General features: G+C 47.6%; 1 long non-coding RNA gene across 4 annotated transcripts in view; it reads right to left on the reverse strand.

The window, feature by feature from the left end:
• LOC144152387 (uncharacterized) overlaps positions 1 to 27402 on the reverse strand; it is a 408790-nt gene that overhangs the window by 373232 nt on the left and 8156 nt on the right. Inside the window, exon 1 of one of the 4 annotated variants that reach the window (XR_013319161.1) lies at positions 12672 to 13313. The exons of the other annotated variants lie outside the window; for them this stretch is intronic. This is a non-coding gene — a long non-coding RNA (uncharacterized LOC144152387). Of the gene's footprint in view, positions 1 to 12671; positions 13314 to 27402 lie in introns of those variants that run through there. 4 annotated transcript variants of the gene reach the window in all.

The raw sequence follows: 27402 nt of genomic DNA on the forward strand, positions 1-27402 counted from the left end.
GAGCAGTAATTTTTGGCTGAGGTACTTCGCGACCCCCTAATCTAAGTACTGGGTGTGTTTGGTGACTAAATTCTGCAAGCATTTAAGATTTCAAAAAAAGTTAAAAAGAACGTGTTGCAGGGTCCCTTTAATGACAACACAACTCCCCGGCCACTTTCCGGCGACTTCTCTATTACGTCACCGAATCTTCTTTGTACGATTGGTGGCAGCCGGCCTACGGCACCACCCAGAAACAGGAAAGGGCGATTGTAGTAGGGCATCAAGTTATGTTATTTTTTTTATTGTATCACTTCAATTCTAACGCGCAGTTAGCACAGTGATAGGTACGGTTATAGCGCTTGCCCATAGCAAATTACTCCTGGCAATATTACGTTGCTACACCACGAAGTTTTAAAGTTTTCAATTTTTCTTGTGTTTCTTCTTTGTTAACTATTTGATGTCCAGCGTTGCTCAGGAGCAAGAGCCCAAACATACCCCTGCTTTCTCGCTCAAAATTCCGACCTATCAGGAACCTAGCAAAGCCACTTCAGGAAAGTGATATTTGGCATAAAGCAAGAAGTCAACGCGAAGATGAAAACACTAAAAGAACTTTTCAGGATTCTCAATATTTTTGTGTAATTTGCTGTCAAATATTACTCCCCATGCATTTCTATGGGATAGTTTTCATGGCTCAGGAACTTAGTCTGCGAAAGTGCGAGACTTGAAACTCTGCACAAAACAAGTTTTCACTCCCAATATTAGCTGCGCAGAAATAACTTTCCATTTCGCTAGAAAACTACGGAGTAATCACTGTTGAAAGGACTGCCATGAGCGAGAAAGCTGCACATGCAACATTTTTTTTCTCCCTGCAGTTTGTAGTTATTTGGACATTTAACACCATATGTTGACAAACGAAGTTGCCCGGACCACCATAAATTGAAAAATGTAGGGGAGCACGTATTTTAATGCGCTAAAACCCCAGACTTGTTCATGTGTGTCGATTCGCATCGATCCAGGCTGCTCGAGGCTGTCGTGACAGCTAAGTGAAATTGTGTAATTTCGTCATTATTACAAATGATAACAACACAAATATTCTGTGTATGGTCTCGACTTGCCCCATAAAATGAGCGTGTACATGCTGATCAAGATAGCATTTTTGTTCCCCTGATACATGGAGCAGTAACTGTTGCGTAGGAGCAGCACATCATTGTGGCCATCATAATACACGTAATTTCTGTCTGACTTGGTATTTGTGACGTCTGGAGTCCTTTAGATCACAAAAACGTTTTCGGGATCTTAAGCGTAAGATTAGAGTTTTTTGGCATCAAAGGGTTAAAAATTGTCTTTCGTGGCTGGAATAGAACTCAGAGAGTTACCAAAAACCAGTTATTTCAAACTAAACCAAGTTGTGATTCATCCCCGTGACCGCTTTGATCGAATGATTGATATTGTCTAATGAGTTTTCTTGCCTTCACGCTTTTCGTACATTGAGCCCACTCGGGATATTTTAAATCCTGGGAAATGTCTTTTTTATTTGTTCTCGTTATTTTAAAGGGCAGTTTTTATTTCCCCCATAAATGGCCTTGAGTTTAGGCTGAGTTTAGGGTCCGATTGGGAAATAATTACGGGCAGAAAATACTTGGCGCAATGAAATGCAAAGGAGCAAAGAGTTCAAAGCGGATTCTTGCCTCCTCCTATGACCCTTAACCAGAGGCTATAGGAAGTGCTACGGCGCAACTTCGTCACCAGTACCAAAAAAAAAAAAAACGCCAAAAAAATTTTTGTGCTTAGGAATCTATCAGTAACGTACCGTTAGATATCATTATCATTGTTTATTGATTCCAGTATTTATTCGCAACTTACTACACGAGCGGTATGCAGCGAGCCCCTGGAAAGTTAACTTATTTCAGAATACTGTTGCCCTTTAGGCCGTTACAGCCGTGGGCTAAATTAGGGTAATTAAGTATCCATACATATAACTCGTACAGCAGTATAAACAACAACGCACCAGTCTTGATATGTTACATAGCATACATAATACGCATCAGAATCATAATACACATCAGGAAGTTATGCGGCCAACGATAAAAAAACTCTGCTTGATTCCTCTCTCATAGGAATCAGTGAAACACGAAAGTGAAATGTGCAGCGAAATCTGCACCTGAGCATCATTTACGGGTCGGAGGCTGTCTTGTGGGTGTGCTTGGCGAGCGGCGTCCTGCTGGCGGGTCACCTCGGCAAAGGTGTACTGGCGTCATTTCCGTGACGGATATCACGTCACTGAAATCTTGTATCCCGGCATAAAAAACACTTTCGTGTTAAAATACGAAACCTGGAAAGCAACAACCCTAAGTATAACTTACTCTTTTGTACTAAAGGTTGCTTCCCCACAGGAAGAACCTGTGTGGAGGGGTGCACTTTTCACAGGCCGCATGCTTCGTTGTACTGGCGTCACTTCCGTGACGAGTATGACGTCAGCGAAATCATCGTGTATCCGGGAATAAAACACTTTCATGTAAGAACACAAGTTTGAGAGGAATGGCTTGAGCAACACTAAGAAGTGTGAGCGGCTGAGGCTTCCTCGTATACACACAACCACAAATTCCTGAAACAGCTAGGGCTAACGTCATGGCCAGTGTTGTGGTCGATGCTTTAAGGCGAAAGCCATATTGAGCGGGAAAGCAGCCTTCAGGCGTCCGTAACACAAGACCGGTTCGTTCGGAGGCATTTTATAGCGGCTCTACAGAAAAAAAAAAAAAAAACACATTTGAGTTCGTATGGGATTTCGGATCTCTCAAGCAGGAGCCCAGGGCGCTACCAATGCGCTAAGTCGCCACCCTGTACAGGGGGAAGAAGGATTTGCCTGGTGCATGTGATCTGAGTAATAATTAAGTGCACCTGGTTGCTATCATAACAAATTAATTAATGATTAATTAGTAATTGATAGCAATGGAATTCAGTTGGAACTAAGGTGGGTTGAGATATATTAAAAATGGAAAGTGGATTGAGGTGTACTATGGTAGGTGAATATGGATTAAGGTGTACCGAAGTAGATTAAAATGGATTAAGTGGGATTAAGGGCGGTGACATAGCGTGGCTGCCGTGTCTATTGGTGTACCCGCCACAAAAAGTACGCTAATTTTTCGCATTTTGTTCCTTCGAGCACTTAAGCCCAATCGGGGAATTGGCCAATCATCATTGGTTGGAGGAATAAAGGTTTAACTCCTCCCCCGCCTCCGGATCATTATCATCATCATCGTTCTCCTAATTATCATTACAGCAGCTCATCACCGTCTCATCAGCATCGTCGTCGTCCATCATTATAACTGACATGCGCACAGCGTTCGTAGCAGGAGACATGGAAATTGGAGAATCCGGATCGCTTTCCAGGAGTCTGGAAGCAAACCACTTAACCCAGGAGCGCCGTCCTGTGCACTCTCGCGCCACGGCAGTCATTTGTGTGGCAGAAAACTACGACAAATCGGTCGAGCAGCGGCGAATCGATTTCCTGCATCCAGCCGTGATCAACTCGATGTCACGCGACTGCATTGGGCGTTGTATACGCCATAACGTGTAGCGTACAGGGCACAAATGATGGAGACGGCGGCGTCGATATCCCTGTCTCGTTTTATTGATACAATTGTTACACCTGCTTGTTGCAGTTGTCAAGCCTATTTACGGACGAAGCGGTTACCTTGATTACCGCCATGATTACCGGACTGATTACCTTCTAACTCGTGGGCTCGGTTTGCATGGATGTCACGCGTGCGCGATTCTTTCCCATGCGTGATTAACTATTAAGCCGGCCGGGCAACAAGATGAGCTAGCTTTTCATCCCAACACAGCCAATTCACGTCGAAGCTCTAGATGGACTAGAAATGGAGGGACACCATTGACTCTTTCGGGTATGCAATCAGAAAAGCAGGTGGCTGAGCATGGACAGGGCAGTGGTTGTCATATATGGGGGTGCTGAGACCCAGTAAGGACCGCCGTAATGACTCGGGAAGGGGGGTGGATAGGGGTTGAACGGAACTATGTTGCGCGTGCGCGTGCGCAACCCAGAAAGTGTCCCTGCCGGAGGAAACTCCGATGGGGTGGGAAGAAGGAAAAATGAAGAAAATCAACGAGAAAGAAAGAAAGAAAGAAACAAGCAAACAGATAAGCAATGCATGTCGTTCTGCCTTGCGTATTGCTTAAACACGAAAAAAAAAAAAAGGTCCGGAAACGTAATTATACCAATTTATAAAAACCTGCAGTATTTTCTGCGTAAATTTTACTTCTTTTATTTCTTTCATTTGCACTTTTCTTTTGGCTTTGTTTTGTTTTACATTTGTCACCTGAGTAACCGCTCCGTCTCGCTGTTAGTTGCGAATGTAATTCGCCTTTGCTAACGGCTTGCACGTTACTTCAACCGTACGTTGTCCCCGGTTAACTCTACGGCACGTTAGCTGTAAGGTACGGCAGGTTAGTACAGAAATTAGCTGAAACTAAATACGGTACTATATAGAAGGAAGTCGTTCAGGATGTCGTTCCTGACCACTATAAACTGCGTGGTAGGCTTGTGGGAATATTCGAGCGCTTTGAATATTTGAACGAATATTACAGTATTCGAATTCGCTTCGACCCGAATTTAAAATTTGCGATATTTGGGAGTATTCGAGGTGAACGAATGTCAAAACTGCGTTTTTAGTACTATGAGGAGTTTTGGTTTCATTAGGCAAGCCGCAGTGCCATTGACGTCAGACCTACACCTCGACTACAAGTGCAAACAAGACAAGCTATGCTAAGATAAGCCACATTCAGAGCATTGTCGAAGCCGTCTCACGCGCACACGTTCGTCACGGTAGTAAAGGCTCCGGTTTCATTGTTTCAAACAACGAAACGGTTTCGAAACAATTTGCTTGGTTACCGTGTGGCACGCGTGCAGTGAGCAGGTGTTGATGGCAGTCCGCGCTTGAACTTCAGTGGACATCAGTTGCTTCAACCAGTCAAGTGACATGGCCTTGACATGCCAAGGCCTTGACATGACATGCCTTTACAAGGCCTTGACATGGCCTTGGCATGCATTGACGGATGCCAACGCGATGTGGAACTTTTTTATGTCAGTCCCGCCAAACCCGGACGCTCAGTGTCTCAGCGACAGGAAGTTCAGTGACACCTGACAACTATTGGAATTCGCTTCGAAAGTATTCGACCCCAAGGACTGTTCGCTTCGAATTCGCTTCGAACTAAAAAATTACTATTCGCACAAGCCTACCGCGTGGACATACAGAAGGGCTCCTTCGCCTAGAGCTTCCAACTCGTGCTCACAAATAAGGAAGTTCACCAACACGTCATTTGAACGTGTGCTCACTCGAAGTGTGAGGCCAAACAACTTGCCAAACACATTCGAAAACGTTGCCGCAATGTAGGCTCGTCCTGGGTGATCAACGAGGGTCCGGCACCAGGTAAGTATGCCTTTTCTTGCTTCGACCGACCACGCCTAGCGTGTAACACAGATTATAGCCCGTCTACAAACCGCTTCTGCTTGGGCTCTACGATTGCTGAAGTGGAGGGGGAGCGTTACACAAATCTATAAATCATATTAATTTATTTTCAGCCAGTTGTCTTCATGATACACTTTTAGAACGCGCTGCGTTGTAGCGCGAGGCGTTGGAAAGCTAGTGTCCGGGTGTTTTAGCACCGGACCACATGAGAATACGACGACATGAGACACCGCCAGCTGGAAGCCCGAAGGGGCTTCGCCCTAAAAATTGAATCTGTGGACCATTGTTTTGTGCTGTGTAGGGGTGCGGTGCTCATTTGGGACATTCTGCAATGGACAATGAAAGAAGATTAAACATCACCCCGTGTGTTATTCGATTTCTTCCGGCGGGCAGAGACAGGACAGTTCCATACAATCTCTTCCAACTTATGGGGCTGTTCAGTTTGTGGAAGTTGATTGATTGATTGATTGATTGATTGATTGATTGATTGATTGATTGATTGATTGATTGATTGATTGATTGATTGATTGATTGATTGATTGATTGATTGATTGATTGTGGGGTTCAGTGCGTCGACGCAACGCAGGCGATAAGGCACGGCGTAGTGGAGGGCTCTGGATTAATTTTGACCACCTGGGGATCTTTAACGTGCGCCGAAATCTCGAACACACGGGCGTTTTTGCTTTTCGCCTCCATCAGAAAAGCAGCCGCCGCGGCCGGCAATCGAACCCGCGAGCGCGTGCTCGGCAGCGTTGCGTAACGCTTTAGCCCCTGAGTCACTACGGCGGGTAAAAGCAAATTTGACCCGGAGATAATGCCAAGAGAGGAAATAAATTAACCACCCCCGTTGAAAATGGTAAAAGCGTGTACTATGCACGCGCTACAAGACACGCGCTCGCTGAGTAATTTGGGTCAGGGTCGTTTCGTCTGGTCGCTTCTCCTTATTAATGCCAGTCCAGTTTTGTCGCGCGGAGTCTCCGGGCGTGTATGATCAAAATGCAGCGAATCCTTCGATTAAGAGCAGCGGTTGTGTGTGTCGAATGACCAGCGCGGGTAATTTAGTAGTCGGAAAGAATCGATGGCTAATGTGTCCCTACATTATTTCCAGTGAACGAAACGAGATTCTATCCCCGGTCTCGTAGACTGAATCAGTATATTCTCAAACTCGGGCATCGCGGTCATCAGAGAACTCAAGTAAGACAGCGAAATTCGAAATATGCAAAACAAAAAGGAAGCGTTGGCTTTGGCGATAACTCTCTGCAGGTCTCTCTCATCGCCCGTTGCCTTTTATGGCTTCTATGTTAATTCAGAGGCATCGTAAATCCATCGTATCTCATAATAGTTCTCCAAACCAAAATTATGCAAGCGACATTGCTTAAGCGGAATAACGACGAAGCGCTTATTTCCTTTTCGCGTTCGCACAACGAATAGGACCAGCGACACAATCACTTTCATATACAACAGTGATCTGAATATTGTCGTTGCGTCTGTGTACGGTACGAAAAACTACTCCCGTCTAATTTGCCGCATAAATTGATCTAAATCATAATTTTGCGGCTATATATCATATCACAGAGGTTAATTAACTTTCTTGATGCTCTAATCGACTTTTTGAATGTCTCATGTATTCTGCAGTTGCATGTGCTGTTGCAAAGCTCTCTCTCTTTTTTTTTTTTGCCTTAAGCAGCAATCGTTCGCCAATCTGTGAAGTAAGAGAGAGCGAAGCCTAAAGGAGAAACACACGTGGCAAGGAAAACTACAGCAGAAGAAGCACTTTTACGCACATACGCTGTTGTGGTGCAACTTACTTTCGCTGTTCTGTCTCAAGACACGTGCCAGTGCTTGGAAATTCGTCGACCAGGGCGAAATAAGTAATTCAGCCATGGACATAATAACCCGATCGTGTTGAAACATTTTAGCGCGTTGAATCGTTAGTCCAAATTACCCTAATGGAACCACCTTTGCCAAGCTCTGCAACTGCCTATTTGTCGTTGCTAATGGGCTTACGAAAGTCGACATTACTGCGGGATCCGAAGCGCGGTCTCGTTAAAAATTTCGCAGATAGAACGAACTGCCGCGGAGCATTCGGCGTACAGAGAGGGCGCTCGCTATCGTACAACAGCACATCATTAAAAACGACAAGGTTTTCCAGCGCTCATTACTGCGCCCTTATAGTCGCACACAGCCGTTGTGGGTAGGGTAGGGGCAGAGGAGATGATATAGCACCGAAAAAAAAAAATACAGCGACCCATCCAATTGCGACGGTGACTGGCAGCAGCCGAAATGAGGCGTACGTTCTATAGCTCTTAATACGTTCTATGGGCTCTGTCATTGCGACAGATCCGGGTAGCAGGCTACATTGAATCGATAATTAGGCGCACTTTCAACCGATCACACGCTGGTGGTAAAACCCACACCTACAGCTGTTGATGTGCGGCTCCAAGGACAACAGCCCATGCGGTAGATTCTAAAACTGCCGCAAAAAAAACCCATAAAAAAACAGCCCGGAGTACGCACGCGCTAAGCGTGCATACTTATGCTGCGTTAGCCACATATATGTGGGGTTGTTTGTTTTCGGGTTTTATATTTTTTTTTAAATCGGGGGTAAAAATCGGGTGCTATTTTTCCAACTGATAATCGGGGAGAAATCGGGTTTTTTGTAGAAGTATTCCGAAATTCGGGTTTTCCCGTGTTAAATCCACAGATGTGCTATGTGATACGCTCAGTAAGGTGTCACGAGCTTTTGTAAAAAGTTAAAATTGGTGTTTGTTTTAAACTGGTAATCTGGGGCACATCAGGGTTTTCTAAGCAAACACTCCCCGAAATTCGGCGTTTGTTTCGAAATGAATCAGTAATGATGTCAGTATAAACCCTTGATAACTTCTTAAGAAATGAAACATTTTATTCACAAGAAGCTGGTCTTCGATGTTTTACACATCCTTATTCACATGCATTATCATCTGCTTGCGCAACATGTCGGTCTTCATTCGAGACCCGTCTGATCGCTGAACGTATCTCAACTGTGAGAAAGTTCTGTCGACAACACAGCTTCCGTTAGCTAGGCACAACAATGTCAGTGCCGCATTTGTCAGCCTTAGGTAACGAGTGCTACACTCATGCCAATAGTCAATGAGTTCGAAAGCTGTTCTTGTGGGGCTTACTTCTAGTGAGTATGCTGGTTGAAAACGGCGGACCGCCAGCGCACGATTGTGCAGATCGCTACTTTGAAAAGGTTCATTCGGAGAGAAAGCGGGTTAAACCGATTCTCCGATAAAATCGGGTTTTACCCAAAAACGGACAACCCTGCATATATGATATACAGTAAACCTGAGTTGTAGCGAAATCCCTTCATTCCATGTTTTCTCATTGTCCCCACTACAGCACAATCAAAACGAACATATCTCATCTGGCTTTAACGAAGTGCCACTTATAACGAAGTCAGTTTCTTATTTCGGGGTATCACGTATAACGAGGGTTTATTACACTCGTATGGCGTTGCCATTTTTGGTCAATACCCTGAGTGGATATGGGACCGGAGCAGTAACGCCCTTTCTTTGTGAGTGTTATTGCTTTAACTTGCGCGATAACGAATATTTTCTCCACCTCCAGAGCCTTAAAAAAGGTCACAGAACTGCGCTACCAAACTCGCAGTTACAAATTGTTATCAGTGAAACAGAATTCTCACCTCAGAAGCAGAACGCTCTGGTTTCGATTCCCAGTGTCGCAAGAAGTTGTGATACCGGCGATGGACACACCGAGCGATGCGCATACGGCAACAGGCCGACGTCGAATAAAGGTACAGCCATAAATGTACTCCCTGGGTTAAAATAATAATCCCTGTCGCTACTGTATGAAAACATCAAGACTTAGCTCGTAGGAGGCCGTTTTATAATTCGTGCTTTGGCGTCGTACAGAGATATCGTTTCACGGACTAATTTGGATAATGCGTTGTCGAGGCGCGGCTCCTACCTCATTTGCCTAAAACTAAAGAACGAGAGAGGAAGGAAACGCGCAGTTTCCGGAAGTTTAGCGGCAACTCATCTTGAAAAAAAAGAACACTTAACTTCCCTTCCTTAATGCCTGTGTATAAATTACTAAAGCACGTAGGGGACCGCGAATATCCAAGTTCGTGTACACTTAGGTCTTCACACACCGTGTAATTTACTCACTAAACTGGACTGGTAGCTTACAAAAAGAGGACAAAATTAGAATAATTACATGCGTATCCTCCAAAATGTTCTCAGTTATTAGCATTTATGGCGCCACCGCGAGCTGCATGCCAACATTTTTGAGGAAGTGGTTCTTCTGTACACAGGCTGCTGTATTTGCAGCGCTAAATGAAAAGACAATTCGGAGGCACAACTCTGCTCTAAAAGCGCTCCCAATCTGCCTCATGTAAATATAGGGACAGCAGGATCCAGATGATAGACGTATATATACTACAGAATTTTCTTCATTCGGTATTTATGGACTCTCTCTCGTTATCGTGATTTCAGGAGAGCAAATTGTTCTTCGTATCCCCTTGCTTGCTATACCCGCCGCATGCACATAGCGCAACGTTTTATTTCGTTGTAATCTATCACATTGCGCAAATCCGCCCCCTTTTGTCTGTCTTCCCAGTACTCTTGCCCCAGTGGTATTCTCTCTCTCTCTCTCTCTCTCTCTCTCTCTCTCTCTCTCTCTCTCTCTCTCTCTCTCTCTCTCTCTCTCCGCCTTTCTCCATATCCCTCGATCTCTCTCCCTCAATTCCTCCCTCTCTATTTCTCTGCCACCCCTCTCTATCTCCCTCCCTCTCTCCTTCCCCTCGATTTCACCCCCTACCTCCCTCTCTATTTCTCTCCCTCCCCCTCTCTATCTCCGCTTCTCTATTTCGCTCCCTTCCTCCCTCCCTCTCTATTTCTCTCTCCCCCTCTCTCTCTATTTCTCCCCCTCTATCTATTTCTCTCCCTCTCTCTCTCTATCTCTCCCTCTCAATTGCACTTCATTCCTTTCTCTCTATTTCTCTCCCTCTCTTCTTCCTCTCTCAATTGCGCTCCGTCCCTTTCTCTCTATTTCTCTCCCTCTCTCCTCTCTCTATTTCACTCCTTCCCTCTCTCTCTATTTCTCTCACTCCCTCCCTCCCTCCTCCTCTCTCGCTCTCTCAGTACGAGCTCCTACTCAGCCGAACTGCCTCAGCCCTTGCCTTTCTCTACACGCTATCAAATCGCTACATTTGTGAAAACGGATAGCTCGACTCCGAAACACTTTTTATTTTTCACGGTGTCCGTCCATTCAGAATTGCGAGCGCCGGCGCAGCACTCGATAGCAGCAGCAGCAGCAACGCACAAGTGCGGGTGAGGGTATTCTCCATAAACGTCCGATGCAATTCGTTCGACTACCACCAAAATCAATCCGCGTCTGGCTCCCGGCGGGCCCCCGCCAACCGCCCAGGTGAGTGCCTAATGAAGCGCAAAATTACAGCCGCCCGCTACTAATCACGTTCTCGTTCCGTCGACCGTTCGGCGGTGGTGCGCATAGGAAATCGCGGCAGGAAGATGTTGGCGGAAGTGCGCCTTCCAAATCGATCTTCGTTTCATCGATCATCTGAAGCAAGAGAAGAACTGTGCGCAGCCTCGACGGCTACATGACGGCCTCGACGAGGGTCATTAAAAAAAAGTCGGGTTCACCAAGCCAATCATGTCTTGAGGGTTATAACGGTCCGCCGTATGGATAATTGCACGTGCATTCTTTAAATTCTGAGGACTTGACCTGTGGTACAGGTGTCGCGCGCACATTTCCGGCTCTTCCAGACCTTGCAGTTTTCTAAGCCTGCTGGTTCCTTCTGGCCTCGTTCGATTCGAAAGCTAAGTTCACTTTATTTTTTACGGATATCACAGATGAGCATACCTCGGTAAAGCTGGACGCCGCTCACTCGCGCTCACTAAAAATATATGTTTTTCCTCAAGCACTCACTCGCGCTCACTCTCTCATCACTGGCTCTCGCTCGCACACAGACAGACAGACAGACAGACAGACAGACAGACAGACAGACAGACAGACAGACAGACAGACAGACAGACAGACAGACAGACATAACTGGCCCCCACTCGCACACAGACAGACAGACACTGGCCCTCACTCGGACACAGACAGACAGACAGACAGACCGACACAGACAGGGCGAAGTGGTGCTGCTAAGAAAGCAGCCGCCTCCAAAAGAAGGCACGCAAAGCGACCGGGTGTATGGACATCAGTGGTGAAGCATCTGCGAGCTGCTCACGAATCACTTCACCGGGGCCAATGACGTTGTTCTGAAAGCCGAACTTCGCCATGTCGCGGTGCCTTTGGCATTATCGCTAGCAGTTCACGAGGTACATATGTTTCATACATCCGTATTTGTACAAGCTTCAGCAAGAGTTTGTGAGAGCCACTTTTGACCGCAGAAGCCGGTAGACGAATCGCAAAAAATACAGAGGGCTCTACTGCGTAACGAAGTGCTGACACTGGTGTTTGCGAATATATGTTAGTGTAATTCAGAAACGCAGTCCGGGAACGCGTAGCGCAACAAGGTGCACAAACTGCAGCAAGAAAAACCTTGCTATTTCCCTAACCCGTCTGGCGGAGTTTCTGGCCGTGCTCCGAGGGGTGCGGCCGCTCGAGGAACTGCTTTGGCCCCCAGGAAGTGCCAGGGAGCGGGACAAAGTGCTCGAGGCCCTGGGAGCATACCTGGGTGCCTCGGGGCTCCACAGCGCACTACGCTACAACTTCACATAACTGCCCGGGTTGCAGTGGAGTGTAGCTGCTAGTGTAGCTTTCCTGTGTGTGTGTGTATATGTGTGTGTGTGTGTGCGTGTGTATGTGTGCAGGTGTCCTTTTTGCTACACCTTCGTGTCCTGTATTTTGATATTTATTTATGTCTAGTGTTTCGTTTTTTTTTCTTCACCTAACGTCGTATATACTGTATGTCCCTTCTTATTCTTGCCCATTTGCTATATATTTATGTAAGCCCTCTACCCTATCCCCCTATTCCTATGTACTCTTTCCTCCCTATCCCACTTCCCCTACACCAGCAGGCATTCCGGTGTCCGCCCCTAGGCGAGACAATTTACGCCTGTTGGTGAGCCTTCCTTTCTTTCTATTGTACAATAAACACATACATATATACATGTTATTAATTTCCCATAAGCGGTTTTTAGGGGAAAATTACGGTTGAAATAGAAAGCTTACCGGTAATCTTGGTTCCGCGGCGTGGATCCATCCTTCGAGCCGTCCGGCTGCACACAACTTCCGCAGAAAACTTCTTGTATTATCATCACCATTAGTCAATGCACGAGTGCCGGAACTTGCCCTCTACGTTGCTCCTCACAGGCAGTCTCCTCCATCACCACCATGACTGAGACAAAAACAGACCTTTCGCGCTCTGCAGCCCCCGATGCGGAAACTTTTGTTGTGGCCAACTTGCCCTCCAACATCTCGTTTGTACATAGTAAACCTAACCAGTTGCCACCTTTTGATGGCTCCAAACAGCAGGAAAGTTCTTTTCACAGCAGTTCAGAAGGCAGCGATTAGCTGCATAAACGGCGCAGCGCCACCGATGTCCGCAGGGAACGGGCCGTGTAGCGACTTGTGCGAATATGTGCAAATACACACGCGATTTGTGCGAATACACATATTCACGAGTTGTGTAAATATGTGTAGCCGTGACAGAGACACGTCTCTGTCACTGCTACGCATATTCGCACAAATCGCGCGCCCACTGAAGAAGGTTTGCACGGCAGTTTACGCGATGTTTCCACACAGGCAACTACGTAAATTGGCCTAAAATACGAGCACGGGAACGGAGGCATACCCCGAGCGTCTCATAAGCGCTGCGGCTGAAGCATCGTCTGCGAGCGAAGGCAACTGGCTGTCTAGACAGACATGACGAGGCGTTTTTGCGCGGCGGGCGGCGCACTAAAACCGGCTTCGGGGGAAAGAAAGTCAACTTCACCACGCGTGTCATGGTATCGCCGGCGTTGTCGAAGGCAGCTCGTGAGCACTTGAATTCTAAAAGTGTTACAAGCATTGCAAGTCAGTACAGTTACCGACCACGGCAACCATCTTCTTGTCGGGGCAAAGAACTAATGAACGCACTGCTTTTGTTCTGCGTTTGGGAAATCCCCGAATGCTGTGATGGAGGACGACGGAGAGAGAGAGAGAGAGAGAGAGAGAGAGAGAGAGAGAGAGAGAGAGAGAGAGAGAGAGAGAGAGAGAGAGAGAGAGAGAGAGAGAGAGAGAGAGAGAGAGAGAGAGAGAGAGAGAGAGAGAGAAAACGTTTATTGAAACAACAGGGACGGGGTAGGGGAGAAAAAGAGTTAGGAGCTGTGGGCGGCCATCCTATTCCGGTAGGCCGCGCACCGCGGCTGCCATCCTCGCCCGAGAGATCAGGGCCTCCTGGTCTTCGAGCTGGCAGCTCTGCAACGCGCACTCCCACTGCTCAAGGGTAGGGACGACGGAAACAAAAAAAAAAAAAAAAAGAAAGAAAGAAAGAATGGCATCGCTTCATGCCGATGAAAGCCGTCGCGCATAATGGTTACCGATAAGGAGGCAGCACTACACAGCTTCTGTGGCTTACTAATAATTGTAATTGAATCATATTAATTAGGTTTAGTAGTCAACCCACAGAAGTAGCTCAGTAAATAAGGCGTAGTGCTGCTGATCCCAAAGACGCCGATTTGATCCCGGCTGCTGCAGCCGTTTTTTTTTTTTTTTTTTTTTTTTTTTGATGACCGAAAGAAACGAGAACGCCCGTGTGTCGAAATTCGGAGAAATTTCGCTTAGCCTAAGCGGTTCTGCTGAACAACCCTGCTGACGGACCACGATAAGGAGAGATGCACACGAACGAGTGATATACAGCTTCCCTGCAAAAAATGACTTCTCTGCCACGAATTTTTCAGACAAAAATCATGATAAGACCTCGTTGAACAAAGCAAAGTAATCAATTATAAGACGATCCAAAATCGACGGTAGAGTAAAGAATAGAATAACACGTTTTTATTGGCGTATTTTTTCACGGACCTTCGGTGCGCGACATGTCAGCGGGTGTACAGTTAGGCAACCGGACGGTTCACTGCCGGATGATTTTGGTGCAAAGGGGTCTAGGCGTGTGCCAATGATTGGCTGAAAAAAACAACAACGAAGTGAACCGTTGAAATCATTTACAGGTTGGTCGATGTTCCTATTATTGTTTTTTTATTACCTACAATCTCAAACGAACTGAATTTCTTGGAAACGATCTCTCCGGTAAATTTGTGTTAAGTATGGTTCGTATATCCCGTTTTATTCATTTATTTCTGTTCAAGATCGACCTCTAAGTGCATTTTTTTTCAAGAGTGTCTGTGTTATAATTATTTTTGCATTAATATTATTGCTCATACTTGTGAAATGATTTCTCCACTGAATAATTATTGAGGACCGTTCCTCAAACATCTTTATTTTAATTCGTTTTCTCTGAGATTTGTGCAAAACATTATTCTGAATATCTTGCTGGGTAACAAAGATTTTTTTTTTTAAGTATAGAATGTGAGCTTCAGTGACATCAATGGGTCATGATCAGAGTAAGCCGGTACCACTCACGAGTGCCGCTCACCACTTCACCTCTCACGAGCGGTGAGTGGCGCTCATATTCGGGAGTGGTTAGCGAGGCTTACCACTCGTAACTGGGTGAGTGGTGACTGGCGCTCACAGTCCTGTGCGAACGGGGCTCACAGTGAGTGGCGCTCACAGTTGCGAGTGATTAGCAGTGGGGTCAACGCTAATGGCGCACACGCTCAATTCTACTCGACAGTTCAAAACGATGGTGAGGCTCGTTGAACACTCACTCGTGTGTGTTGAGGGGGTGGTCTGTGAGTCCCTTTGTGAGTGAACCTGATGACCTATGGAGATGGGAATAGCTGTCTCCGGAAAGCACAATGCGATAAAAGGACGCCGCAATGACAGAGTAACTGTTTTTTCGCGCTAAAAAGCAAGGCAGCTCCACGTTTAACAACATTTTCTTCCCCAAACAGACACTTTTTGTCAGTTGACTCCAACTTACCGGAGTCGTTTCACTGTACGTTTACAGGGCGAAAATGTCCAGGGGTCCGCAAAAGCAGTGCTTTGTCGTTTCAACCACGATTCAACAATGTTTAGCACCCCGAATGTTTTTCGGTGTTTCCTGCTTACAACAGGAAAGTCTTCAGCCTGTATTTAACATAAAATAACACTGATTTAGATAAAATGCTTCCCAATTTTTCCAGCGTCCTCTACTCTGCCTGCAGGCGCTTTAAGATACTTTCATTTCTGTTTTGTCCTACCTCACTGGTGAGAGGTACTAAAATCGGCGTGCTAAAGGGACCGCTACTCTAATGACATCGTGCTTATTCACTACTATAGTCGAGGACCTTGTGGGGATCCTGGCGTCCGACCCCTCGCGCGATCGCTAGGTTTGCGCCATTGTGCGGCGCTTTTCCCCGCTCTTTCGAAATGCTGGCTCGTCTCGAGCCGAGCCGATTTCTCGAACTCGTACCTGAGGTGAAGGCTGTGGCGACCGTTGCAGCGATAAAGCACTGTCAGCGTGACGGCCACTCCGCACTGGTTCGTGGTTAACCTCACCTCATAGGCCTATTTTGCATGGCATCGGAACTCCCCCTCTCCGTGTGTCGGGCACCCGGCGCAAGGGGCTGTTCGGAGAGACGCTGCCCAGGACGCCGAAGGTATGTGACGCTCTCTCTACCGTTCCGCCGCAACACTGTTGCGCCGGCGAAAGCCCGCCATACCCTCTGGCTGCTGGCTCATGCCTTAGGTTACTCCTGTCATTCCCACCCGACGCTTACATGAAGTTCGTACTTAACACTCGACGATCACGCCATGCGATACGCTCCTGCAAGCGAACGGACCCCGTCTCTATCGCTGACACTGCGAGCCAATCTGGCCAGAACGGCGATGCGCGCGCGCAACGGTGCCGGTGCACCCACTTTGACTGCTGAGCCCACTGGTTGTGCGCGGCGCGCCCTATCGCTCCTTTCTTCTAAAGGGGACTGCGTACGTGTAACCGATGTAACTGGGAGGTTGGCGTATCATAAACGTCTTCCCTCCGTACCATGGGCATATTCCTTTGTCGTCCCGTACTGCACGTGTCCAATAGAGGCGGTGTTGGGTTGGTGCGACGGCGCTTCAGTCTCGTGAGCGTGCTCAACTAGCTCGATCCTACGGTGGGTCCTCGCAGTGTGTGTCGTGCCTGCTATGCTTTATAATGCATGGGTTACACATATTGTAAGGTAGAGACCGCAAACCTTCCCTTATGTCTCTGACGTCACATAACCGACGCCCCGGGGATTGACCTGCTTTTGATAGGGGCCGCTCTCGGTTGGTGTTCCTGGCACCTATCGTTCGCTATGCCGAGTACGGAATGCAATGCTCAATTTTGCGCCCGTTAGTTCATGATTACTGAAAAACATACCAGTGAAAAAACGCGCGACAGAAGAAACAGAAACAAGACACAAGGACAGTAATTGGAACTGGACTAGGACTTGTTTCTCGTCTTTGTGCAGCGTTTTTGTCACTGCGGGTTTTTACGGAATGCAATGTTGTTGTCTTTTCTTTCTATAAGCATGCATGAACGACGGATTCAAGTCATCAGCATTGCATCTGAGTACAAACAGAGCCATGCAAATAGAGGCGTACATAAATGTATAAGGGCTGCCATTACATGTGCCAAGAGAAGCTTACAATTTGCATGAGCGCCCTGTACTGTGGGTAATTAGCCATCCCCGTGGAATATGTAGAGAGCAAGAGAGAGCGGTGAGAGGGAAGGTTATCCATAAGAAAGCAGGGCCATTAGCCAAAATACGTAGGCACCGACATGCAATAATGCGGAGTGAACGTACGAGGGACAGCCGCACATCTGCCTACAGTTTTCAGTGAGCACAGCCGTCGCTGTGGCATCAATATTCGCTAACTAGAAGTTCACAACTTTCATTGCCCCGTAACCAAGAAAACGCCAGCCAGACATGCTGAGAGCGCATAACGCCCGGATTTGAAAAATGAAGTACATCTCCGAGCAACTTTGTAGGCGACAAATTGGCAACATTTATGCGAGCCACCTTTAATGACGCGCACTCAAGACAGGAGTGCGAGGCGTTGCCGTCAGTACTGTTCTGTTTAAAGCGGAAGATTTCATAGTGGGACCGGTTGGCGGGCCGAAAAGCTCTGATAAGATCTCTGTGCGCACGGCGCATGCGTGAGACCGGGCTTCCATTCTGTCAAAACGGCTACTTGAAAATCGAGAAAAGGCAAAGTTTCTAGATAAGAAAATACACGCATCCATAATGAAGGAGGTGTAGAATAGTATGCCTTTATCTCATGAACCACGTATCGGCATACATTTAGATTGTTCGTAAATGCGTTTGCTTAGTTCGCGAAAAATCGCCGCATGCGTTCGCTCTTCGTTTGCGATTTGGGTCTTCAAAGGTTTGAGGATCGACAGGCCGCACCTTCAGCGAAGGTTTTGACGCATTTTTGACGTCGTTTTGACGCCAAGAGCTTTCGCGCTTCTATCGACTTTCTTAACAAAGGGATGGTAAAGTTTTTAAAGTTTGTGCTTCCCCTTCTCTTTGAGCTCCGCTTCCAGCGATGCCCGGCTCGCTGCCGGCGGGATGTCGGATGTTCTTCACGACGACTTCGCCAGGCGACGACGCTAAAGCAGCGGACCAATCAGCTTGATCGAGAGAGCGGCCCGAGTAAACAGGCCCAGTGGAGAGCTGTGCGCGAGAGACGGCCGTCATTCTGGGACGACTATACGACGAGAGCGTCGTCGACGACGACGACTAGGACGGCCGGCTGGCCGGCCGCTCTCGGAATCTCGGGCCCCACTTAGGCTAATTACGTTGGCCGCTCTGTACCGACCGCTCGGGCCATGGAGGCAGCGACGTATCGTGGCCGATGCCCAGCCGCGCGCCCTCCATCTCCGGCGCTGGGCTCAGACCCGCACTGCTATCGCCCGCCCGCGCCACGGGGTACGGAGCGGCTGTTAGGGAGCGCGGGGTTAATGATGATCCGGTTCCTCGTAGCCTCGATAAGCAAGTTCCTGCAGACTGCGGCCTGGAAGTACAGATGTCGAAAACACGACGTTTTTTTTTTTTTCTTCATCCAAATTTAGTGCCTACTGCAGCGAATGTTGCAGAAAGTAAAGTTAGTGCTTAATCACAACTAAATAAATGAACTGTTAATGAGAAATTTACTGCTCTCTTGTAATACGTCCATTCTTCGGAAGACGAAATTAGGTCTGCATATTTTACACACTGTTGATTGATTGTAGGGTTTAACGCGCCGACGCAACGCAGGCGATGAGGCGCGCCGTAGTGGAGGGCTCCGGATTAATTTTGACCACCTGGGGGTCTTTAACGTGCGCCGAAATCTCGTACACACGAGCGTTTTTGCTTTTCGCCTCCATCAGAAAAGCGGCCGCCGCGGCCGGGAATCGAACCCGCGACCTCGTGCTCAGCAGCGCAACGCCTTAGCCACTGAGCCGCCGCGGCGGGTTTTTCCACACTGTTACATAACCATATATGTTTTTTTTTCGTACTTTCATTGAATAAGGTAACAGTGACAGGACGTTGTAATAGAGAAGTTACGTTGATGCCGAAGAGAATTTGCCTGCACTCAGTGGCTAAAGTGCTGTGCTGCTGAGCACGAGGACGCGGGTTCGATTCCCGGTCGTGGCGGTCGTTTTTTTGATGGAGGCGAAAAGCAAAACGGCCGTATGTACGAGAATTCGGCGCACGTTAAAGATCCCTAGGTGGTCAAAATTAATCCGGAGCCCTGCACTACGGCGCGCCTCATCGCCTGCGTTGCGTCGGCGCTTTAAACCCTACAATCAACATCATCATCAGGATTTTTCTGCATAAGGAGTTTCAATTGCTTATGTGGAGTTAAGGGCGTTTGTAATGTCCCTAGGAAACCTTATCGACCTTTCAACTTGTTCCCCTATTCTCTTGTCGACATCTCTCCACAGCATTCCCGATACTAAGTTTTCGCCGAAACTCCAAGAGTAAATTTAAAACAGAAAATGCAGTTTTTAGCAACATGCTTCAAAAACAATCAATTAGACAAGGGGCCAGGGAGGCAGACAACCTGCTCGTTCTGACGGGAACTTGGTTTAGATTACAGTTCTCCATACTAAATTAAGGCAGCCCCCCCGCCCCCCAACTTGTCCGCACTTACTTCACCCAAACTTGTAGGGAGAGTAGGTGACTTCTCCCAACCAGAGCCACCGGCCAACGAGATTCTGCTCCGCCCGCAACGTCGACTCCCCGGTATTGTGGCTCGCTGGCAGCAACGGCCCTAAATGTCGTCGCGGGCGAACAACCCTCCCCTTCTGGTTCCGGGCCCCGCTGCGGTGCGCTGTGTTTTACGATCGCACGCGGAACGAACGGGTCATTTCTTCCCTCGGGGACGGAGATGGACGGGAGTTCTTCAAGACGTCTGCGAAGAAGGGACTTCACCGAAGCGGACCCTGCAATGACCCCTGCCTGCCATTTGCAGTGGGTCTTGGAGACGTGAGGAAGGATGCGCGAGTTCAGCCTGGCGTACACGCTCTCTTCCTCGTCACCCTGTCACCGTCCAACCAAGTTTACGCCATTGGCGCCGTTGGAAGGAAGTTTCAGGACGAAGTCGGACGCGTTCGACGAGTATTTTGGCTGGAGAAGTACAACTACGCTCAGCGCGCGCAGTACAACGAAACTTGTAGTGTCTGCACCGGGGTTATACTTATTGGGGCTCGCGGACAGTGCCTCGTGCTCGCTTCAGTACAGCTCCGCCAACGCAGTTTCCGCTTCGATTAGTGAGGTCTTCGATCCCCGGAGTTCGCCAATTGTGAAATAGGAGGCAGCTCAAATACCGGATAAGCAAAGTCTGATTAGAAGCCGTCCGGTCATAAATAAACAGAATTTAAGAAAAGGGCTTGTACGGGTGATGCTTTCCTGGACGTAAGTCTGCACCCTCCGCCCGCCATCGCCCGCATCCGCACGCACGCACACATACACACACCATATTTCTGTACCCCCCCATCTCTGTCTCTGTCTCTCTCTCTCTCTCTCTCTCTCTCTCTCTCTCTCTCTCTCTCTCTCTCTCTCTCTCTCTCTCTCTCTCTCTCTCTCTCTCTCTCTCTCTCTCTCTCTCTCTCTCTCTCTCTCTTTCTCTCGCTCGTCCCTCTGAGCACTACGTTTGCGGGGCTAATTTGGGGTCCCCAAGTCGCCTCCAACGCAGAGTACGCCTTAAATGGGAGAAATTGCATCTTTGCTGGTGAAGACAATGCTAAGAGTTTTCTCAGGGAATCGTAGCTCAAGAAAAATACATCATCGTCGTGGAAGCGATAAGGCTGATACAGCGACTTCACGTAGCAGTGCCCGACTGGCAGAGCAAATAATAAAAAGATGATAGCTTGCAGCGCTTCAACGTACCTTCTGGTCGCGTCATGACAGTCTCCATCGGCTGCCTTATTCGCTGCATCTTCAGAACCCAACATGTTTTTCAGATATTTGTATTGCGTAACCAATAGATGGGTCATGTCGGCGAAAACTTACGCCGTCGCTCAGTGGAGAAAGAGGTGCAGGTGATGAGATGATTACAGAATGGGTTTGGAGAGCGGAACGCCAAGCCAGGCCACCCGTCAGCGGCAGTATTGGCGGCTGTGGCGCTGCGTTCGCACCGCTGCCTCTTCCGGACGCGACCGTCGCCCGCCTTCGCTTGCACGCGTTTTAAAATGGGGTACCTAGTGATATGCACTATCGCGGATGCGGTAAAAAATGAAGTTGGAATGGAAATGAGGGCAACGAAACGCTGATGCTGACGAAAAAATTAGAACAGTTCCAGTCAACGCGAAAGCCTTCAAGTGCTCACCAGTGATTCTTCAAAGGGGCTGTGGCGTCCTCTCTTGACTAGTCTCAGTATCAGACCGGCGTTGATACCAAAAGTAGTCAAGAGAGATCGCCGTAGCCACTGAAAACGCCTATAGAGAGAAACTGGATCGAGTTATTGTTGATTTGGGGTAATCAATGATTCAATTCATGTTTCTTTTCTTAATTTGATTTGATTTGATTGATTGATTGATTATGGGGTTTAACGCGCCGACGCAACGCAGGCGATGAGGCGCGCCGTAGTGGAGGGCTCCGGATTAATTTTGACCACCTGGGGATCTTTATCGTGCGCCGAAATCTCGTACACACAGGCGTTTTTGCTTTTCGCCTCCATCAGAAAAGCGGCCGCCGCAGCCGGGAATCGAACCCGCGACCTCGTGCTCAGCAGCGCAACGCCTTAGCCACTGAGCCACCGCGGCGGGTTTCTTTTCTTAATTTATATTGTTGTGTACTTATTTGCGTCCTAGCAACGGGAGCCTCAGTGGCAATGGCATAGTGCAAAGATCACCTCCAACAATTAGCATATGAATAACGTCCGTCTCTGTGTCCCAACGGGATCGACATCGGCTTCGTAACGCGAGATGCCCAGGTTCAATCCCGACCAGTGGATGCAGTGATATTTTCGAGGCCTCTGTTTGGGTGCGTGACGCCCCGTGATACCACGTGACTGCGGTGGCTAGACACCGTGACACCGGACGAGCTACGACGACAGTCCGGGCCCCTGAAGTGGTCCGCGCTTCAAAGGGGCCAGAGGTCTATAGCCAGTGCCGCTGCTAAACGAGCGATCGTGACTGCGGAGAGGGTTAGAAGCAGCAATGCCCAGATGGCCCGGTGTGTGAGGGGCGTGCGAGAAACACCGCGTGGCGGGATTCTAAAGCATCAAAAGGGGAAAATGGTCACGCATTTGGAATGATGGAGCAATAAATCGTACAATAGTTCCCGTGTTTATTCTCCCACAAACAAATTATAACCTTCCCCTTTTGTTTCAAACTTCGGGTAAAACATATATAGTTCCATCCTGAGTGATGATCGTCATCCCGACTCGTTTCTTTATGCGGTAAACAAGACACAAATGAGGAGTTCGTCCCGTACATTCCCCTTACATCTAAACCTGTGGAGTGCCTCACAGCGCGCTTCACGGTCCAAGACTTCGTCGTGAAACTCCACCGAACACGTTGCCAGTTCAATCAAATATTAACTCGCCCAAAAAGGGCCGCGGCTTCGGCGTGCCGCACACGATCACGCGCACGCTATCTATCGCGCTGCCGCAAGAAAACAGCGGCGCGAATTTCCCGATTGCGACGAGCAATTTCCCTCACCTGGTACCGCCAACAACAGCGCGGTCACAAAAAAGGGCCTCCCGGCCATATAGCAGCCACTTTTCGTTTCGAAAGCGGTCGCAAAAAAAACACTGGTCGCTAAAATCAATGACTCCTCGTCGTCTCGCCTCGGCTGGCGCAGTAAAAATTGCCCATTTTCTTCACGCATCGGCCGGCGATGCCTTAACAGCAATTTCGATGAAAGCGTAGCGGCCAAATGGCGCATATAATGCCGCACTCAAGTGACGCGGAATGCTTCGCACTACACAGCCTCGTATATAGTTACTCCCGAACTGCACTTTTTTTTTTTGTATCCTTCGTTTCGCGGCGACTTTACTACAACGAGCTGCTCCTCTGCGCAGCCGAGACGAAAATTGTCCTTCTCGCCCGCAAACTTTCCTTTTCTTACAAAGGCCACGGAAGAGCGCGAATGCGGGCCGGTTTCAAACTTGTTTATTTATCCAAGTCAGGGAAGGAGGACACGGCGAAGTACAATGACAGAGAAAGCGAGAGAGAGGGAGGGAGGGAGAAAGAGAGAGAGGAAATGGCAAAGCAGAATGAAAGAGAGAGAGAGAGAATAAAAGAAAGCTGGAGGAAACGGCAACGCACAATGAAAGAGAGTGAGAGAGAAGGAAAGAGAGCTGAAGGAAACAGCAAAGCACCATGACAGAGAGAGAGAGAGAGAGAGAGAGAGAGAGAGAGAGAGAGAGAACGAGAAGGAAAGAGAGCTAGGAGGAAACGGCAAAGCACAATGAGACAGGGAGAGAGAACGAGAAGGAAAGAGAGCTAGGAGGAAACGGCAAAGAACAATGAGAGAGAGAGAGAGAGAGAGAGAGAGAGAGAGAGAGAGAGAGAGAGAGAGAGAGAGAGAGAGAGAGAGAGAGAGAGAGAGAGAGAGAGAGAGAAAGTTGCCGCGCAATTTCGGCGTGGGCGGCGAAAGCGACGGCAGTGTGCGCGGAAAAGATATTTGGAAAGCTGTAAAACGTTTTACGAGTATAGCCACCAGACCTGCTCGGCGAACGAGCGAGAGAAATTTACGGCGCTTGCGGGTCAGGAGAATCAATACCACATTTTTTTTTCTTTCTACCGGCTCTGTAGAAGGGCAGTGCGGCGGAAAAGATAGAGCGCCGCCTAAACGAGGTTTCCGGTTTCACCGCGCTTGTGTATACAATGTGCAATCAGCGTGGACAAGGCGTGGTGTCGGTGATGTATCAAAAGCGCGATTTGGCGTTACGTTGTTTCACCGAGAACGAGGGGGCAAAAACATCGCCTTGATCCCGCATTCGCCGATGATTTGGGGCGGCTGGGGAGAACATGCAATCGCTAGAAATGTGTACCAAGATTGGAACGATAAATTTTGTTACGTGGAAGAATGAAAAGTACGCAATTCAATGCGGTTATTCCGCTTGCCAAACAACGACCGCCACTCACAAAAAATGAACGAAGATTTTTTAAATGCGAAGCTTTTATGGCTAGGCGGAAGGCGAAACCGGCGGTCTCGTGCACGCGGAACATTCCTCCGGCACCACCCATGCGCATGCGTGAAAAAAAAAAAAAAAAAAAAAAAAAAACGCTGGTTTGAGAAGAGTTACAAGTAAGACGAGAGAGATTGGCTGGGTTCATCGATGACGTAGCTAGAATCTCGCATCTCCTGACACTGGTAGGTGGGAACGACGCATCGGAGGGAACGAACCATATGGGTAAACACCGACTGCAGGTTGCAGTTTCGCTGGTCAAATATGCACGAAGTGAATAGGCGAGTTTTAAAGACGATAATATTTCTTAGGCTAGTTAAACGCATGAATTTTGGTCTGTATGAATATCTGTCTGTCGGTCTGTCTTCTGTCTGTCTGTGACTCGCTTTAGCCAGCCGGCCAAAGTGAAACTGAATCTGCGCAATAGTCTTATATACCCACTACCCACTACCCAATAGTCTTATATACCCAGTCAGGTGGCAATCTTCACACTTGTCAACCTTGTTGAACAAGAACAAAACATTACGCAAATGTGAGGCAGAAAATCAATACATAAGTGATATTTGCAGTGTTCCTATATTTAAAAATTCATGAATGCTTGGTTTTTTCGATATGAAATGAATTACTACATCAACTGCAGAAAATCGTCGCCTCCTGTTGCTCGCGCCACTAAAGCTCCTGGCGGAATTTTAAGAAATCAAACGGCAACAGTAACGAAAAGTTCCTCTAGATAGGTTCCATGTTCCGCCTGGCATGCACGTGGAGCAGGGCAACGTGCTTCTATAAACATTTTAGTAGGGTGCCCTGAATCACGCACGTCTCCGCCGTACGGCAGCGCTGGCATCGAGGCACCCGACTTAGGGCAGTGGAACGCGGTAAATTTAAATTGACTTGAGCAAACATCCAGCATGTTATCTTGGGAGGAACGAGACGGGAGAGGAACAGCATGAGAGGTGAGCGAGAAAGAGGAGGGAGGCGTTTACATGGCAGTGACGCCAATCCACTATCGTCTTTCGTCGACATTTTCAACGAAAGGAGCAGACTCGCGGCTATTTTTTTCTTTTCTCATTCGTTTAAATTCGTCGACAGCGTTCTACAAGACACAGAAAGGGAAGCGCTAAGCCACCTGCGAAAGCTACACCTAAAACGAATGCAAGCGATTGGGTTGCTTAATAGTGGCAACACGCACGCACCATAAACAGGTGGTCCACTGATTATAGACCTACCTGTTTATTAGTTAGTTATCTAAACTACTCGTGGTCCACTGATTACAGACCTACCTGTTCATTAGTTAGTTAGCTAAACTACTCCAAAATTCCATCGCTTGATCACGCAGTAACACATTAGCCCATTTAATGGCCTACTACCACGTGATGCCACAGTTGTTACAATGTTCACTCGCTCAATCACCGAACGCCTCCCCGGCCCGTCAATGGCCTTTTTCGTTTAACCAACCACACGTTCGTTTAAATTACCCGTCGCAAGGGTAGTTTAACATCTCATATAAATAGTCTAGCCATGAGTAATGCCTTGTAACAAAGTTGTACATTCTAACTTAGAACAAATGGTGCGCTGCGTGAATTTGTTTTGTGAAGTATATATAAATGTATCTTCAACGCAGCTATACTCTCTCTAAACCAAGAATAACCGTACATTACGGAGAAGCCGAACCACGCCCTCGCGCTAATCTGGAATTTCCAACAACAACAAAAAAAAAAAAAAAAAAAAAACAGCGCTAAACTTTTTCTTCTGTTCTTTCTATGCCATTTCTTTTATTTTTTATTTTTTCCCTACGGACGCCATTGCATCCATCAAGGGCTCATAGTAGGGCCCTTCTTATTCGTAGCTTCAAAAGCGCGCACTTCTGTACGCTAACTTCTATGCTACTACAGTGAAGGCTGGTTCACAAGTCTCACAGAACACAATATTGTTGTTTCAACGCGAATCAGTTCTGTTCTTCATGTTCTTACTGGCTCTTCAGTATTTTATATGGTGGGAGGAGGCTAGGATCTAGTTATTATAAATAGAATAGCTTTTGCCAGCATACAGGATCGCTACGTCAATGCCACTCTAACCAGTATATATACCACGCGAGGAAGGACATTTGTATTCGTTATTCCCATCAAAGTTTAACCAGCCGTATAGGAGTATCGCAAAAATAGCAGCGCAACAAACAGACGACTATAAAGCTGCAGTGTGCCATGAATGTTTGCCGTATTAAAAGCTGTATACCTGCTGAATCAACTATGGTAACTGCACGCGGACGCGTTTGTTTGAATTCCTCCAATTCTGTGGCTCGGATATAGCTCATCCGAGGGGAAACGCGGTGCTTCGGGAAATATCTCGAGCCTAAACAACAATCCATCTATACTGACAGAATGATTGACCATCGTCCTGGGTTTATTTCCACCCGTACTGTGGGCCTAACGTCAGCATCGACTGATGAAATGGATGAAGCGATATATTTGAGGAAGCATTTTCGAAAATATGGCTGCAACCCTGAGTAACTGGCTTCCTAGTGGCTGTCACATTACATCTGAATACAGAGCAAAAAAGAAATGATACACTACCTACTTCAAACACGACATTATATACTTGCCGATACGCACATTTCCACAAGCGAAATTTATACGCACTGAGGCAGTCGACGTGCCATACTGTTTACAGCTTGCGCGTTCTCGAATTTCTGACCGTACTCGCATCGGAAGCGCCGTGAATAAATGGCCCAGTCGAATAAGCTTCTGTGAGAGAAGGGAATAAAACAGGTATGCGGCTTCAGGACAACAGAAATTAAAAATAGCCTCGGCGGTCAGTTAAAATACTGACCAGGGGTACATAACTGGGATAAATGGCATTTTCAAAAGTTCCGCCAATCTGTTTCTCCCTCCGCTAAAAAGATGCCGGATTGAAGTAGAGATATAAATCGTCTTTTCTTTTTGTGCAGCAGGCAATGAGGCTGCGAAACAGGGTATTCGGCATGTATACCATGACTTGCAAAACAAACTTGATAAAAAGACAAAAAGCAGGACCGCCCCAAGGACATGAACAGGGGCGGTATTCTGAGTTTTGTCCATTTTGCGTCCCTTTCAAAAGTGTCCCCTTTGGCGAGCCCTGATTGGCTAAAAGCAAACAACCGGAAGTGACGTAACGCAAGCGCAACAAACTTACTGCCAACGCCCACTGCCTAACCGAAAGTAGGTCACGATGAAAGGGACTCAAAATGGACGTT

This window comes from Haemaphysalis longicornis, unplaced genomic scaffold (assembly GCF_048455015.1).
Source record: "Haemaphysalis longicornis isolate Haplotype H1 unplaced genomic scaffold, Haemaphysalis longicornis Haplotype H1 scaffold_9, whole genome shotgun sequence".
Taxonomy (NCBI): domain Eukaryota; kingdom Metazoa; phylum Arthropoda; class Arachnida; order Ixodida; family Ixodidae; genus Haemaphysalis; species Haemaphysalis longicornis.